Source organism: Macaca mulatta, chromosome 14 (assembly GCF_049350105.2).
Source record: "Macaca mulatta isolate MMU2019108-1 chromosome 14, T2T-MMU8v2.0, whole genome shotgun sequence".
In the NCBI taxonomy this organism is placed as follows: domain Eukaryota; kingdom Metazoa; phylum Chordata; class Mammalia; order Primates; family Cercopithecidae; genus Macaca; species Macaca mulatta.
This window is the reverse complement of record NC_133419.1, coordinates 130,000,122-130,016,581: the sequence shown is the minus strand read 5'-3', so window position 1 is coordinate 130,016,581 and position 16,460 is coordinate 130,000,122. Positions and strand designations below refer to the sequence as shown.

General features: G+C 49.1%; 1 protein-coding gene across 38 annotated transcripts in view; it reads left to right on the top strand.

The window, feature by feature from the left end:
* LOC106993529 (uncharacterized) overlaps nt 1-16,460 on the top strand; it is a 301,117-nt gene that overhangs the window by 73,911 nt on the left and 210,746 nt on the right. The window contains exons 7-9 of one of the 38 annotated variants that reach the window (XR_013404419.1): nt 521-5,197; nt 5,632-8,316; nt 10,888-12,260. The exons of 31 other annotated variants lie outside the window; for them this stretch is intronic. The gene's annotated coding sequence lies outside the window, so the exon portion shown is untranslated. Of the gene's footprint in view, nt 1-520; nt 8,317-10,887; nt 12,261-16,460 lie in introns of those variants that run through there. 6 more of the 38 variants (XR_013404418.1, XR_013404416.1, XR_013404415.1 and 3 more) reach the window with 6 other exon arrangements.

The following is a 16,460-nucleotide window of genomic DNA, read 5'->3' as shown; positions in this document are numbered from 1 at the left end:
GCAAGTCAGTTCTGGCTGGAGTACAAGAAAACTGTCTTTTGGAAAACAGAACCTTGAGAGGCTGGATAAACAATAGTTCGGCAGTGGCCACGGCACCTACCACTCATAAACGAGTGGCAAGAAATGAAATTCCCTGAGCAGGACTTTATTCCTATTGCAGTTTGCTTGGCTCTGTGGTTTTAAGCAAGAGGAAAATATGTAAAAATATGACCAAGGTGTTTCCCCTGTCATGTGCGCTGATCCAAGGGCTGTGGGAGTCCAGTATTCTGGGACGGGGCCCCAGGTAAGTCCTAGATGCCTCACTGTGGTCGACTCGGACAGACAGGGTAGTGAGCAGACACTGCAGAGGAGGGAGACCCTCAGAGTGTCCCATGGAAAGAAGGGCATGTGGTCAGCTGCAAAGGGCAGGAGGCAGAAATAGAGGACATCTACACCTACCTGGAACAATAACAACAGTTCCTGATGTTTCATCAATGCTTTTATAGTTGACAAAGCACTTTGTACATTGCCTCATCCACAGGAGCCCTGTGAGGTAAGCGGGGGAGATGCTATGATCTTGATTCACACGTGAGGAACTCAAGGTTCGCAGGAGGTGAGTGGTCTGTCTAAAGCTACACAGCAAACAAGTGGCAGAGCCAGGGCTGGAACACAGCTGCCTTGACCCTGTGTTCGGTGAGATTGCCAAATGCATGGAGGATGTGCCAGCGCAGGTGGAGGGGTGTTAGTCTGCTACCTCGTGCCTTCACTGCCCTGACGTGGAGCCCAGTACTCCCACCATGGCCTCGATCTTTTAGGTTAAGGCATGTCTTCAGCAAAGCTCCAATTAAAGCAACGTGGAAGTGGAAGAGAGATCATGAATTTCATGAGTCTTTGGCCCGTGGCAGCCTTGAAGAATGTCTCCATGACACTCATGCCATGCTGGGCGGCAGCCTCTCCCAGGGGTATGGTTGTGTCTCTAGCCCTCAGTGTCTTCATTCCTCCCACTCTATTCTCTCTCAGAGATGCCTAGCAAAGTCCTGTGTGTTGCCCTGTTCTTTGGCCAACGTCGACTACTTATTTGCTGTCTCACGGACTCAGCTTCTCGTTCCAACTCCATGCTTCTGTTTGAGCACTGCACTTTGCCTTCCTGCAGTCCCCCTCCTCTTCATCTTGAGCGTAATGACAGTGATCTGCAAGCCAGAAGGGGACATCTAAAAATCCCATAATATCCTGAAACTCTTAATGCACTTCTCTACAAATGGTGGACGGCCAGCAGGTAGCTGTGGGTGCAGGTTTGGGTGGGGTTTGTTGGAAAAGGTTCTGTCCACTTTGATTGTAGCCTTAGGATGCTGGGGACTTTGTTAGGGATGGGCACAGGTTTTAGGTGGCAGAGCTGGCTTCTGCCGATGGTGTGGAATGGCGGTGTGAGGCCTGCAAAGGCCACGTGGGATTTTCTGTTGTTCACGTTACTTTCCCTACATCTGAAACACAGGACTCTGTGCCGTAGCCGGGAGCCATCCTGCCATTTAGGGGATGCCCAACCCATAGGTTGGCATCCAGAGGTTGACAAGGAATTCAGACAGCATATTATCAGTGGTGTTTAAAGGGAGATGCCATAATTATGTCAAGTTGCTGTTTTCTTCTCCTCCTTTTCCTCTTCCTTTTCTCTTAATTGAGAATGAAGCCTTTTTCTTTAGCATCGCAATTGCTGTGAAGTATCTACACCATTATCTAAATGAGTGACTCCCAGTCCTGATCCACAACTGATGGGCTGACTGGACAAGAATTAGCTGGGAGGTTGTTATGCATCCAGATTCCCAAGCCCCACCCTGGAGATTTTGATTTGGTGGCTCTGGGGAGGCACCCAGGACAGGTGATTCAAATGCTCACCCAGGCTCGGGAACCACAGGCCTATGGCTTAGACGGCAGGCAGCTCTCAGGAACTAGCACACAGCCGCACCCATGAAGGGGTGCTGGTGACCTTTGGAGGACAGTGCTGAGCTGAGAGAAGGTGTTAGCGTTGCTCCCTCTTGTCTGCTCTGCACCTTCTCTGATGAGCAGGAAGGAGCCACGGGACCCATTCATCTAGCATCTTTTAGGATACTTAGGTCAAATTTTCCCTGCACCTAGACTTCTGATACCCCTGCAACAAAAGAGATTCCCCAAAGGAAGCAGTATCCCACACAGCCACAGTCTGCTAAGCGAGACTGCATACTGGCATCTCCAATTCCAGCCCAATACCCCAAGGTTTACTGTATTTTTCTCCCTTTTCACTTTTTTTTTTTTTTTTTTTTTTTTGCGACAGTCTTGCTCTATCGCCAGGCTGGAGTACAGTGGTGCAATCTGGGCTCACTTCAACCTCCACCTCCCAGATTCAAGTGATTCTCCTGCCTCAGCCTCCCAAGTAGTTGGGACATGTGCTATCAAGCCCAGCTAATTTTTGTATTTTTAGTAGAGATGGAGTTTCGCTATGTTGGCCAGTCTGGTCTCAAACTCCTGACCTCAATTGATACACCCGCCTTGGCCTCCTAAAGTGTTGGGATTACAGGTGAGAGCCACTGCGTCCAGCCTCATATTTACCTTTTAGATATGAGGATCTATCAATGTTAAGTACAATTAATTATTTGATCTGAGGATTTATCAATCCTCATATTTACCTCATACCCCCCAGTTTGCAATCACTGGTTGATTTTCAAATTTTTAACTTCTTTTACTGAGAGAGAAAGACTCCCATGCTCTTTACTATATTTGCCGATTTGATCAGTCTTCCGCATTAACCTATCTCCTAGCATTGCCACCCCCTCCCACATACATATGCCCTCCACATCCCACTGCACCCCACTCAGTCTCTGATATCCTGTTCTGGTTTGTTCCTCCATGCCAGATCCCTTCTCTCTCTGTCTGGGGTTCAAGATCCTCTGCTGGTCTGCCCCTGGGTGATGCTCTCTCTAGTCAGCTTGGGCTCTGACGTCTCATCTGGGCTGTTCCCTGGGGATGCCCTCCATCCAGACAGCCCCCTGCACAGGTGCTCACACCTTGCTGGAGCTCTGACAACCCATTCTGGGCCATTGCACCTGTGCCCTCCTGCACGTAAGCCCAGCTTGCTCAGTCCCACTCATGGATTTAGAACTGACTTGTTCAGGAAGAAGAAAGGAAAAGAAGGGAAAGGAAGGAGAGGAGGAGACGCACCATAAAATGTTGAAGGCAAGGATTCCACTTTACTCTTCAGTGAATCTCGTGACTAGGAGGGTATTTTGCACTTAATTCTTTTCCTGGAGATTCAGTCTATGAGAGGAACAGTGCAGCAAGGTTCTAGCCCTTGCACAGAAAAAGCAGGCTCTGCAGTTCAACTTCCTTCCCAGGTCTGCAGTTCTGACCTCCAAAAGAGGGAGATTTAGACAAACAACCGCGAGTCTCAGCTGAGCCTGGGCAGCCAGCAAGCCCTGGGCACGTGGACTCAAAGCAGCAGCAGGGAGGAACCTGGGGGTTCCTCTTTTGAGCGAGGATAAACCTGCTAGTCAGTCTGTCCTAGGATAAGTTGTGAAGAATTCGTTTATTCATTCATGCACTCACTCATTCATGCACTCATTCATCATTCACTCACTCATTCACGCACTCATTCATGCACTCATTCATGCACCCACTCATTCATGCACTCACACACAGTGAGTGTAGTATGTTAAGCACACAGGCTCTGGAATGACTTAGAATCTGGCTTTGACAATTTTAGTTGTGTGGCCTTCTCAGTGCTTCAGTTATGTTGTCTAAACAATGAGGATGACCACTGTATTGATCCCACAGAGTTGTGTGAGGATTAAATTAGGTAACCCATGTAAGGTGCTCAGCAGAGAACCTGGCTCAAGGAAGTACTCAATCAAAACGCTATTACTAAGGAGCGCCCTTGTGGGCAGTCAGGCGTCGTGGGGTTGGGACGGAGCTGCCCAATGCAGTTGTGCAAGCCTACGTCAGTTGCATTGGTCTTTGGACCTGTTTTTCTACCTGCAAAATGACCATTAAGGATCTGTCCTAGCTCTGACATTGTAGAATGCTATCCTCAGACTACCTTAAGAGGCCAGAGGGAGAGGTGCAAGTCAGGGAATTGGAATTCAGGCTGTTTCCAAGGTAGGCACAGGATGGTGCCTCTGAAGATGGTTGCAGAGCAAGAGGACCATGCAGCGGGGAGACAATCAGTCCTCATATCTACCTCGTGCTCCCCAGTTTGCAATCTTTGTCTACATTCACCATCTCATGTAATCCCTACAACAACCTTATGAGGGAGACATTTTTTCAGATGAGATCCTGAGGCTGGAAGAGATTAAGTGATACACTCAGAAGTGGCAGAAGGAGCAGGGTGGGACTGCTGACATGAACCCCTGATGGTGCTTGTCCTCTGAACCTACCGGCTAGCTGCACAGCTCTCCCAGGAGGGACAATTCCAAGTGTGAACTGGTGCAGACCCTTGCATATTCTCACTAAGCGTCTCCTGGGTTGCTTCTGCTGACAACCCCCTCTCCTCCCTTCTGTAAGACTTTTTGCAGCCACACAAGTTCTTGGAATATTTACTAAAGTGCAAACATGATTACCACCCTACCACGGCTTAAATTTTAATATGAGAAAACAATAGTAAGCAAACTAGTCATCCACTGAACTTTGTCATTAGAATAATCTCTAAAGAGCACTGAATAGGGAGGGCAAGTCAGGCACTGGGGCGGGGATAACCAGGCTAGTTTAATCTAGGAGAGCTTCCTGGAGGAGGTGGTATGATTGAGTTGTGATTTCAAAGAGGGAGCATGTCATAGTTGAGGCTGCAGGAACCATGACAGCTGGAAATCTTCCCTCCCCCGCCAACCCTCCCTGTTTTGCTTCCTGTGGATCTGATAGTCCTGCTTAGGCAAACTGAGGCACAAGTTCGGTGGCAAAAGCCAGAAAGAGATCCCAAGGTATTTGATGTCCCTAGTCAGAGGCCTGGAGAGAGATGGTGCTGCTTCTCCGCCCCATCATTAATCTTGTTCAACCTCTTTTGCAAAATAGGAGTCTCAGCAAATAGGGAGGAGGTGTTGTGAGAATGAGCATTTGCAAACTCCTCAAGCGTGCTGGAAGAAAGAGGCAGTGCTTGTGTGAAGCTCCCTGGAGGTGTCTGCCACACGGCTGTGCACTCCCGTTCATGTGCTGAACCTGGAGGCTGGGCATGACTGCCGGGTGTCACTGACATATGCCAGTGAGCAGCAGGAGGGGCATGTTTCAGCAGGGTGGTGGACTCAGGCCAAATACCTCCATGTTACAATGCAATAGATGATTGAAGACCAATTAATTTTTTACAACAGGAGAAATAGCTAAAAGATTAGCAAGCATTAATTATTTATTGAATTGCTGCCTGTGGAAAAAAAAAAAAAAACAAAAAACAAAAAAAACAAAAAAAAGCAGGGTTGGGGGCGGGGGTGGGGAAGTGCCCTGTATGGGGAAATTAATCTTTCCACTAATTTCAGCTCTTGTTTGCTATCTGCCTTTGCTTGGAGGTCATGCAAATCATCTCCAGGCAGTGGGTGAGATCATTTAGGAAGGAGGCATAACTTTGACAGTCTCTTTCAGGGTAATCAACCAACTGGTGAGAAATCCAGAGGTTTCCATCTTTGCATCTTTCATTCTTTCTAGCCTTTGCACAGAAAAAGCAGGCTCTGCAGTTCAACCTCCTTCCCAGGTCTGCAGTTCTGACCTCCAAAAGAGGGAGACTTAGACAACCGCGAGTCTCAGCTGAGCCTGGGCAGCCAGCAAGCCCTGGGCACGTGGACTCAAAGCAGCAGCAGGGAGGAACCTGGGGGTTCCTCTTTTGAGCAAGGATAAACCTGCTAGTCAGTCTGTCCTAGGGTAAGTTGTGAAGAATTCATTTGTTCATTCATGCACTCACTCATTCATGCACTCACTCATCATTCACTGCTAAATCATTCATTATTATTATTTTTTTTTTTTGAGATGGAGTTTCGCTCTTGTCTTCCAGGCTGGAGTACAGTGGCACAATCTGGGCTCACTGCAACCTCCGCCTCCCAGGTTCAAGTGATTCTCCTGCCTCAGCCTCCCAAGTAGCCGGGATTACAAGCATGTGCCACCATGCCTGGCTAATTTTTTTGTATTTTTAGTAAAGTCGAGGTTTCACCATGTTGGCCAGGCCAGTCTCAATCTCCTGGCTTCAAGTGATCTGCTCACCTCAGCCTCCCAGTGTGCTGGGATTACAGGCATGAACCATTGCACCTGGTCTCATTCAGTATTTATCCAAGTGCCTCTATGTGCCATCTACAATATTGTTACAAATAAGACTACCCAGCTCAGGTCAGGGATTCTAAAACATGCTCTTCCATGAGAAGAATAGCTGAGACATGTGTAGGCTGACAGTGAGCTGGGTCTTTGTCCTTGGCTGGTCCATGCCGGGGGAGTGAGGACTGCAGAAGAGGAAGAGGCAGGAGAAGCTGATGCTTGACTTCTGTTCCCCTTTACCTCATTTCTCCTTCACCCCCTTTTCTCCCCACTTCTCCTTTGTACCCCAAGTTATTTCTCCTAAATACCTCTGAAATCCATCTTCCCGCTCCGGCCCCCCACCACATCCTGCTCGGGGCCTGCCTTGTGTCTTGCTTGGACCAAGGCAGCAGCATCCCACAGAGCCTCCTAACTGAGGCTCTTCCCCTCCTGTCCTCTCCCTATAATGCCGTCAGAGAATCCTGTTGGAAAAAAACCCCTGGGGAGTCACACGTTCTGCTTACAATCCTTTCACCACCCCACAACGTATCCCTTGCTTGATATTCCAACCCCCTTGGGAACCTTTCTTCTATCCCTTCTGGCACCCCAGGCCAGCTCCTGCACTGGCTCCAACTGTGTGGATTCCACCCTTAGGTCCCCACAGTAAGCTCTGCACGTTTCCACTCTGGCTTTTTGTACCTCTTCATATGAGGTGCCCCTGCCTGGCACCCCTGTTCATCCCTGCCTGGAAATTTTACTTTCCTCTAAGACTGTTCCAAGTCACCTCCTCCAAGGAGCCTTCCCTGACCAGCTAAAACATAGTCATGGATATTTTGTCTGTGCCCTAATAAAGCTTCCTTAAACATGACTTTCACTGTACACATGAATTTCACTGTATTGGGATTATTACTTTGTGTCCCCCAATTTGACTTTGAACCCTACATGGGCAGAGATAGAATTTTATTCATCTCTGTGTCCTCAGCCCCTAAATAGGGCCCGACATTCATTCATCCACTCTCTCCTTCATTCTTGTTGACTTGATTCTCTGCCTGGACTGCGCTAATCGCCAGGGGATGCAGTGACAGGGTGCACCCACAACCTCATGGACGTGACAGAGGATCAAATGGGGGATTTGAGAGTGACGTGACGACAACTAGGATTGCAGGGAGCCTGGGGAGACCTGGGCCATTCTGGTGCGGCAGGAGGCTGAGCTCCTCCTGGGGCACCAGACCCTCCGTGCCACACACCTGCAGAGCTCTGGGCAGGCACTTGGCTGAAAGCATTATGCTTCCTTTCAGAGGGAAGTTCCATTAGGGCAAGGCCTGTATTGCTGATCTCTGCTGTTTACAGAGATCTCAGTCTCTCCTGGGGCCGAGGGGCATTGGTGCAGTGGAGCGGGGACCTGAGCTGGCTCCTGGCTCGTAGGTAGAGTCCTGAGACTTCCACTCGTTCTTTCCACAAAGTGGGTCTCACGCACCAACCTTATCCTGGAGGATCACGGCTCTTTTCACGGAGATGGACATTGAGAGATAAGCACCCCAGGGACTACACAATTATAGTTGGGAGAAATATGGTGAAGAAAAACACCGGGGCCAGGATATTTTGTGTGACAGGAAGGCCTCCCAAGAGAGTGACATCGATGTGACGATGTGTCCTTTAAGCCTGGGTCCAACTCCCACGTGGGGAGTGGCTGCCTTGTTTCCCAAGCCCATCATCCTGCAGGCAACCCCTCTGACCACAAGGGGGCCTGCTGGAGCCTGGCCTGGCCCGCCCTTCCCGCCCAGAAACACCTCCCAGTCTGGTTCTGCTGTTGGTGACCCAAGCAGCCAACACCTGTCTCCAGAGGTCAAGGCCACTTTGAGGGTATGGGGTGCCCGGGCACTCCACACACGGGGCGAGGAGGGAGTCTCCCGGCCAGGCCAGCCCCGGCTTCCTCTCGGTGGAGCCTCTGCTACATGGGAGCCCTAGCGGGCTGACTGGACCGACCCAGCCCCTGCCCCTGGCTTCTGCTTCTACCCCACTTTGCTGCTTTCCCCCAGGGTTGCCGGAGAGCCGCTGCCAGTTTCCCCAGCACATTGCTCACAGGAAATGAGGGTCTGAAGGCACAAGGTGAGAGAGAAAAGCCATACCTGGAATAACTGAAACTATTGGGGGCTGCATTTCCCGTTCCACTCACCCTGTGCAATAGCAGTGAGACCACACCTTCCTCGCAGGCTCCTGAGACCACCCTGTCTAGTGCCGAGGGTGCAGGTCCACCATGGGCCACGAGGGGCTGCTTGCGCGGAGCTCCTGGAGGGCGCTCCCAGGGCCTGGCTCAGCTGGGAGAGGACAGAACACAGCAGCTTCCATCCGAAGCTTTACCTGTTGGCAGAGTGGGTGGTGTGTGCTTTGAGAAACATGGAGCAGGTTCCACAGAACCAAAGTCTCTTCCTCTCCAAGATTCAGTGACACCTAAAGCTCCGCTGCTGGAAACTCATGAGCCAGGCTGTGTCCTCTCTGCAGGCTGTGTCCTCTCTGCAAGGCGCTCTTTACAAACCGCTAGAGCTATGGAGGCTGCGTTTCTTTGCTGCTTTGCAGTATAGGACGTGCTTCTGCTACACACCTCGTGATCTCCCCGTGGCACTTCTGGAGGGTAGGCACTCGCGAGATAATTTTCGTTTGGCTGATGAGGGACTCGAGGACTGGCACCCAATTCCAGGTTGCCCACTTCTCTGTTTGATGGCCACTCCATTACCTGGTGGCCAGTACCACTCAGGCACCTAGATGTGAATGAATCTGCCTGATGACTGGACTCCACGGCAGCAAGGCAGGCAGCCCAGCAGTGTTAGGGAAGTGGCGAGTAATCCCTCGGGAAGGGAGAACCAAGGCTCTGAAGATGGGAAGCCCACAGAGGAAGGAACCCCAGGCACGAGGGCAGAGTTCCCGCACGCCAGGCAGAGCCTGCATTCTTGGGTGTGTGTGTGCGTTTTCCCTCCTGTTAGTTCTTGGAGTTGACAACCAGCAATCACAGTCTGAATGGCCTCCTGGCCATGGATGGTGAACGGTGGGGTGTGTGTTCAGCGCTTCGTGCTGTTGCTGTTGTGGGAGCGACGGCCAGTGCTCCACCGGGCCAGGGTGCCCGACTCTGTCTCTCTCAGCTACGGAGAGCAGGGGCTGTTTTCTGCTCGCTTGGCACCTCTCTGAGCTGTGACGCCAGCTTCTGGCAGGGACTGGCTCCCCGGCTGGGTCGTAGGGTGTTTCTACGACGTCTTATGCAGGATTGGGAGTAGATGCTGCTCTCAGTTCCTGCCGTGGAGGTCAGCGGGACCAGGCTCCGGGCCAGGCACTGCAGCCTTGCTGTGGTAGCTCAGCAGAGATGCTCCACTGTGTGGGCAGCTGTGCTGGGTGCTGTAAAATCTCCCTCGTGATCCCTGCCCTGCCCTCCAGGAGTTTCCAATGTCAAGCGTTTTAATTAGATTATTGTTCCTCCCTGGGCCTCTCTCCCTCTGACTACGGTTGCTATTTGTTATCACAATAAGGTTGTGTGATTCTCTTTATTCGGGGTGGGGGTAAGAATACTGAGCCAGAGTGGGGGTCATAGACTTAAATGGAGCCCCAGACCTGCCACTGATTGGCTATGTGTTCTTGGGCAAGTTACGTGGCCTGAGTCTCAGCTTTCTCATCTGTGAAATGGGGAAGATAACACCACTCCTAAAGATTGTTCTGAGGCTGTAGTGAGAAAATGCACGTGAAAGCATTTTGAGAGCCACAAAAAGTGGGAGCAAGGAGAGATGCTACCATTCTTAGTGAGGAGGCAAGCAGAATGGCCCAGGGGACCGATCAGCTGTCCCCGTGTCTTTCCTCTCCTTTTCTCCACTGCCCCTTTCCAGCACCCCCTCCCAGGGCTCTCGACATGTGCCCATTCTGTGTCCCAAGTGGGCCTGCTCGCCACGCTGTGAACTTTTTATTTTTGGAGACAGAGTCTCACTCTATTGCCCAGGCTGGAATGCAGTGGTGCGATCTCAGCTCACTGCCAGCTCCGCCTCCCGGGTTCACGCCAATTCTCCTGCCTCAGCCTCCTGAGTAGCTGGGACTACAGGCACCCGCCACCACACCCGGCTAATTTTTTATATTTTTAGTAGAGACGAGCTGTCACCGTGTTAGCCAGGATGGTCTTGATCTCCTGATCTCATGATCTACCTGCTTTGGCCTCCCAAAGTGCTGGGATTACAGGCGTGAACCACTGCACCCAGACTCACACTGTGAACTTAACCTTCCCTCCCCTCCCTTCCCTTCCCCTCCCCTCCCCTTCCTTCCCCTCCCCTCCCCTTCCTTCTTTCTCTTTTTCCTTCCTTCCTTCCTTCCTTCCTTCCTTCCCTCCCTCCCTCCCTCCCTCCCTCCCTCCCTCCCTCCCTCCCTCCCTCCTTCCTTCCTTCCTTCCTTCCTTCCTTCCTTCCTTCCTTCCTTCCTTCCTTCCTTCCTTCCTTCCTTCCTTCCTTCCTTCCTTCCTTCCCTTTCTTTTTCTCTTTCTTTCAACAGTCTCGCTCTGTTGCCAGGCTGTAGTGCAGTGGCGTGATTTCGGCTCACTGCAACCTTCACCTCCTGGGTTCAAGCAATTCTCCTGCCTCAGCCTCCTGAGTAGCTGGGACTACAGGCATGCACCCCCATGCCCACCTAATTTTTTTTTTTTTGTATTTTTAGTAGACGGGGTTTCACCGTGTTGGCCAGCATGGTCTCAATCTCCTGACCTCATGATCTACCCGCCTCGGCCTCCCAAAGTGCTGGGATTACAGGTGTGAGCCACCGCACCGCCTGCCCCCCGCCCCGCCAATAAACTCTCTTTTATCCCTCTTCTCCTTTAAAAGGTACCCATTCTCTGCTTCAGTCCTTGTGTTGAATCATTCATTCTTGTAATAAATGCTTATTAAGAGCCTGGTGTATTGGAAAGAGCATGGACTTGAATCTTTGGCCTTATCCCCTCTAGCCGTGTGACTCTGGCAAGTCCCTTGCATTATCTGTGTGTCAGTTTTCTAAAATTTAAAATGGGTGTGACATCTTCACTGCAGGACTGTTGGGAGGATGGTGAGGGGTAATGTACATAAAAACCAAGGTGCAGTGCTCAATAATTGTAGCTCTCTCCCCCAGCCAGCTTGCTGCCAATCAGAGAAACTTATCAGACTTGCTATATTGTCCATACAAAGACCAAAACAACAACAGCAACAACAGTAATTTTTAACTGGATCCTGGGATACATCACAAATCCTGGCCTGACAATGGTTGCTTGAATATGCAACTGAGCCACCCATGCCATCTCCAAAAGGAGTGAGTGAGGAGGTACTACATGTTCTGTGGCAGGGCCACTGGGCCTCACCAGCACATGGCACCAGGATACCTTAATTCTCTAAAAAGGCATTACTCCCATTCCCACAGTGCCAACGCTGTGAAGTCTTGGCCCTTTAATGAATGCAGTGCTTCGTCATTCACCCGAGGTCCTGGATGGGGACTTCAAGGCATGAGGAGGGGCTTAGATGTTAGGCTTCCCTTTTTTGTGGGGGTACATTTAAAAAGCAGGTATATCATTTGGTATATTTGATATTAAGCCTCTGGGGGCGATCTGGAAAGGCAAGTAAACACATAGCACAGGTGCTCTTTAATGAAGCTCATCTCATCATTCATTGGGTGAATATTGGTTGAGTTAGGGCCACCTCTTAATACGGGGGTTACAGCAGTGAACAAAACAGATGGGGTCTCTGCCCTTTGTGTAGCTGACATTCTTGTGGTAGAGGCAGACCATCAGCAGGAGGCATAATAAATACAGAGATAAAGGGCGTGTTAGGAGGTGGGAGTCCCGAGAGAGAAGAAAAGTGGAGCTGGAGCGGAGATCGGCCTGCCGAAGAGGCAGGCAGGCTGCAGAGGTAGTAATAGGATGGTCAGAGACTCCACCTTGGAGAGGTGAGGCTTGGCCAAGACCTGAAGCAGGTGAGGGGACTAGTGATGCCGATGTCAGGGCCAACGCGTAGCATGGCTGGGGGGCTCGGACCAGCTGTGTGCTGGGGTGCAGACAGTGAGGGGAGAAAAAGGGGAGATCAGATAGGTTCTGGGGGTGGGGAGGCAGATCACGTGGGGCCTTGGAGGTCACCATAAGTACTCTTCAGCTTTGGGTCTCGGGGTGGGGAAGGGGAATGACCAGTGGGTTTTGAGAGCACTGGGTCTCAGGAGAACCTGTTCCAGTGCTGGTTCTGCTCAGACTGGCGTTGACATTTGGGACAATCAGGTAGCCTCTTAGGGCTGCGCTTGCCTTGGAGGTTAGACCAGCTGGCTGGCTTGGCTAGTTCAAAGGCCCGTTCTCAACCCTGGGCATCACATGCAGTGCAAGGCACGCAAACTCATCAGTTTCTCCATTTACCCCCGAAAGTCTCTGGCTCCCTGGATATTTTTCATTTCCTTTGCTGTCAATTTTCCAGTTCGCCCCAGAGGCAAACCCAGGTCTCCAGGTGCATCTGGAAGTGGCTGTGGGGGAGATGGTGGCATTCCCTGCCACTCCCACAGGGAGCTGAGCACACTCTTCCCAAGGCAATTTTTTCCTGGCTGGGATCGGCAGTGGAGCACTTTCCCATGGCAAGGCGAGTCCTGGCCTCTCCCCTGCTGGGCTGGTGGGACTGGGGTAAGGAGAGGGGAGCAAGCGACAGGTGCCTCTGGGAGGAGAGCTGGATGTGGCAGGCGTGTCCTTTGCTGGGCAGCAGGCAGGATTCGGGTGCAGTGTCCGTGGCAGCCCTGAGCAGAGGCTGGGGGAGGGCCTGCCTGTTACCACAGCTGCACCCGCTTTACTCCAGGGTCATGGGAGACAAGCTTGCAGCCGGAGGGCCAGCGATTCCCATGCCTGATGCTGCAGCAGCTGCCAAATTCTCTCTCAATGCAGCCTTGTCAGAAAGGAGGATCTAGTGCACTGCACGGAGACCATAGTGGATAATAATGTACTATATATTTCAAAATTGCTAGAAGAATAGATCTTTAACGTCCTCACTGCAAACAAATGATACGTTGATGAGGTGATGAATATGTTAATTAGCTTGATAGGCTCTTTCTACAATATCTTAAATCAAAACATCACATTGTACCCCATATATACATAATTATTGTCATTGAAAAATAAATTAACTTCAAAAATGAAAAAAGGAGACAGGAGGACTTCCTTTTTCTTGGCAGGGGTAGAGGAGTATGAAAGGGAGAATGGGGGGTGCTCTCCATTTCCCACCCGGCCCCCTGCCCAGCTCTGCCTCACAGCTCAGGCGGGCCATCTGTGCCTTGGGTTTGTGCACCTCTACCCTCCAAGGAACCATCCCACCACTCCTTCTCCATCTCCTCCTGCCGGCTTGCAGGTCCCTACTAGCCAGGTTTCCAGAGCTGGAAATGACCCAGCGCTAGAGATTGTTGGAAATGTAACCAACGGCAGCCAGCCATGGCTTTCCAACTCACAGCTCTCCCCGGTCATGGCTGCTGAGGCTGCAGAGGAGAGCATCAAGTTGCAGAAACAGGTTAACCGCTGAGACTGAACTGTGCTCTGGGTTTGTGCATTTCCAGCAACATACACCAACATTTCTGCAAGGAGCATTTTATAAACATGAGGTTCATTTATGTATAACTTACATGGAGTAAAATTCATCTTTTGTAGGTGTTCAGCTCAATGAGTTTTGACAAATGTAAATGGTCATGTAGCCATTGCACAGACAAAATTTAGAACATCACTAGTACCAGCTGGGCACGGTGGTTCATGCCTGTAATCCCAGCACTTTGGGAGGCTGAGGTGGGCGGATAACAAGGTCAGGAGTTTGAGATCAGCCTGACCAACATGGTGAAACCCTGTCTCTACTAAAAAGACAAAATGAGCTGGGTGTGGTGGCATGCACCTGTAATCCCAGCTCCTCAGGAGGCTGAGGCAGGAGAATCACTTGCACTGGGGAGGCAGAGGTTGCAGTGAGCTGAGATTGCACCACTCCAGCCTGGGTGACAGAGCAAGACTCCGTCTCAAAAAAAAAAAAAAAAAAAAAAAGAACATTGCAAGCTGCACCCCAATGGTTTCCTTGTGCTCCTTGGCATTTAATTCTCTCTCAGCCCCCGGGGCCTGGTAAGAGTCCTTTTCCTGGATCATTTTCCCCCTTTTCTCTAAATGTCCTCTATCTGTCTTCTTTCAGTTAATATTATGTTTTCGAGATTCACCTGAATCATTATGTGTATCAGTAATTCCCTTTTCATTGCTGTGGATGTCCATCACTTTACTTATTTTATTTTAAATATTTTATTGTGGCAAAATATAGCCAGCCCTACATATTGATGGATTCTGTATGCATTGATTCAACCAACCACGAATCAAAAATCTCTAGAAAACATTCTGTCTGTACTGAACATGTACAGACTCTTTTCCCTTGTCATTATTCCCTAAACAATACAGTACAACAACTATTTACATAGCATTTATATTGCGTTAGGTATTATGAGTAATCTAGAGATGATTTAAAGTATATGGGAGGATGTGCATAGGTTATATGCAAGTACTACCGCATTTTATAGAAGGGCTGTGAGCACAGTGGATTTTGGTATCCACTGGAGGTCCTGGAACCAATTCCCCATGGCTATAGAGGGAGTATACATAAAACATTAAATTTGTCCTTTTAACAATTTTTTTTTTTTTTTTTTTTTGAGACAGAGTCTCGCTCTGCCGCCCAGGCTGGAGTGCAGTGGCCGGATCTCAGCTCATTTGCAAGCTCTGCCTCCCGGGTTTACGCCATTCTCCTGCCTCAGCCTTCCGCATAGCTGGGACTACAGCCTGGCTAGTTTTTTTTTTTGTATTTTTTTAGTAGAGATGGGGTTTCACCATGTTAGCCAGGATGGTCTCGATCTCCTGACCTCGTGATCCGCCCATCTCGGCCTCCCAAAGTGCTGGGATTACAGGCTTGAGCCACCGCACCCAGCCCCTTTTAACAATTTTTAAGTGTACAATTCAGTGACACTAATTACAATCACAATGTTGTACAACCATCACCACTACCTACTTCCACAATTTTTCATCACCCCAAACAGAAACTCTGTACTCATAAGCATTAAGCTCCCCACCTTCTCACAGGGCGCACCAAGCCCAAGGGAATAAGGAGACCGCACTCCCTGGTCTCCTCGAATCTGCTTTCTGTCTCTATGAATTTCCCTATTCTAGATACTTCATGTCAGTGAAATCTGCAATATTCGTCCTGCTGTGTCTGGCTTCTTTCACTTAGCGTAATGTGTCCAGTGTTCATCCAGGTTGTAGCATGTACCAGAGCTCCCTTCTTTTTTGTGTCTGAATGATACTCTGTAGTTCGTATACAACATTTTTTGTTTATCTAGTCATCTGTTGGTGGACAGTTACATTGTTTTCAACTTTTGGCTATTGTGAATAATGCTGCTGTGAACATTGCATACAAATATCTGTTTGAGCCCCCGTTTTTTAATTATTTTGAGTATGCTTCTAAAAATGGAATGGCCAGGTCATATGGTAATCCTATGTTTAACTTTTTAGGGAACTGCCATAGTGTTTTCCATAGCAGTGGCATCATTATTCCTAACAGCAGTGCACAAGAATTTCAATTCCTACCCATCCTTGGGTAGTAACGCTTGTTACTTTCCTTTTTAAAATAATTATAGCACTCCTAGTAGGTGTGCAGTGGTAACTCATTATGGTTTTAATTGCATCCTAAACCATCCTATTGACTAATGATGTTGAACATCTTTTGTTCTCATGTGCTTTTTTTTTTTTTTTTTGCCATTTATATACTTTCTTTAGAGAATTGTCTATTTCAGTTCTTTGCCCAGTTTTGAAAGCTATTTTGTGGGTTTTTTGTTATTGAGTTATAGAAGTTTTTTATGTATTCTGGATATTAAGCCCTTATCACAGATATGATTTGCAAATGTTTTCTGTGGGTTGTCCTTTCACTCTCTTAATAGTGTCCTTTGATGCACAAGAGTTTTTGATTTTGATGAAGTCTCTTTTGCTATTTTTTCTTCTGTTGTCTGTGCTTTTGGTGTTATAACCAAGAAATTATTGCAAAATTATATGTCACAGTTTTTTTTCCTATGTTTTCTTCTAAGAGTTTTATAGTTTTAGCTCTTATATTTCAGATATTTGATCTATTTTGAGTTAATATTTTTGTATATGGTGTTAGACAAAGATCCAACTTGATTCTTTTCATCATGGATACTCAGTTTTCCCAGCACTAGTTTGTTTGTTTGTTTTTTTTGGATGG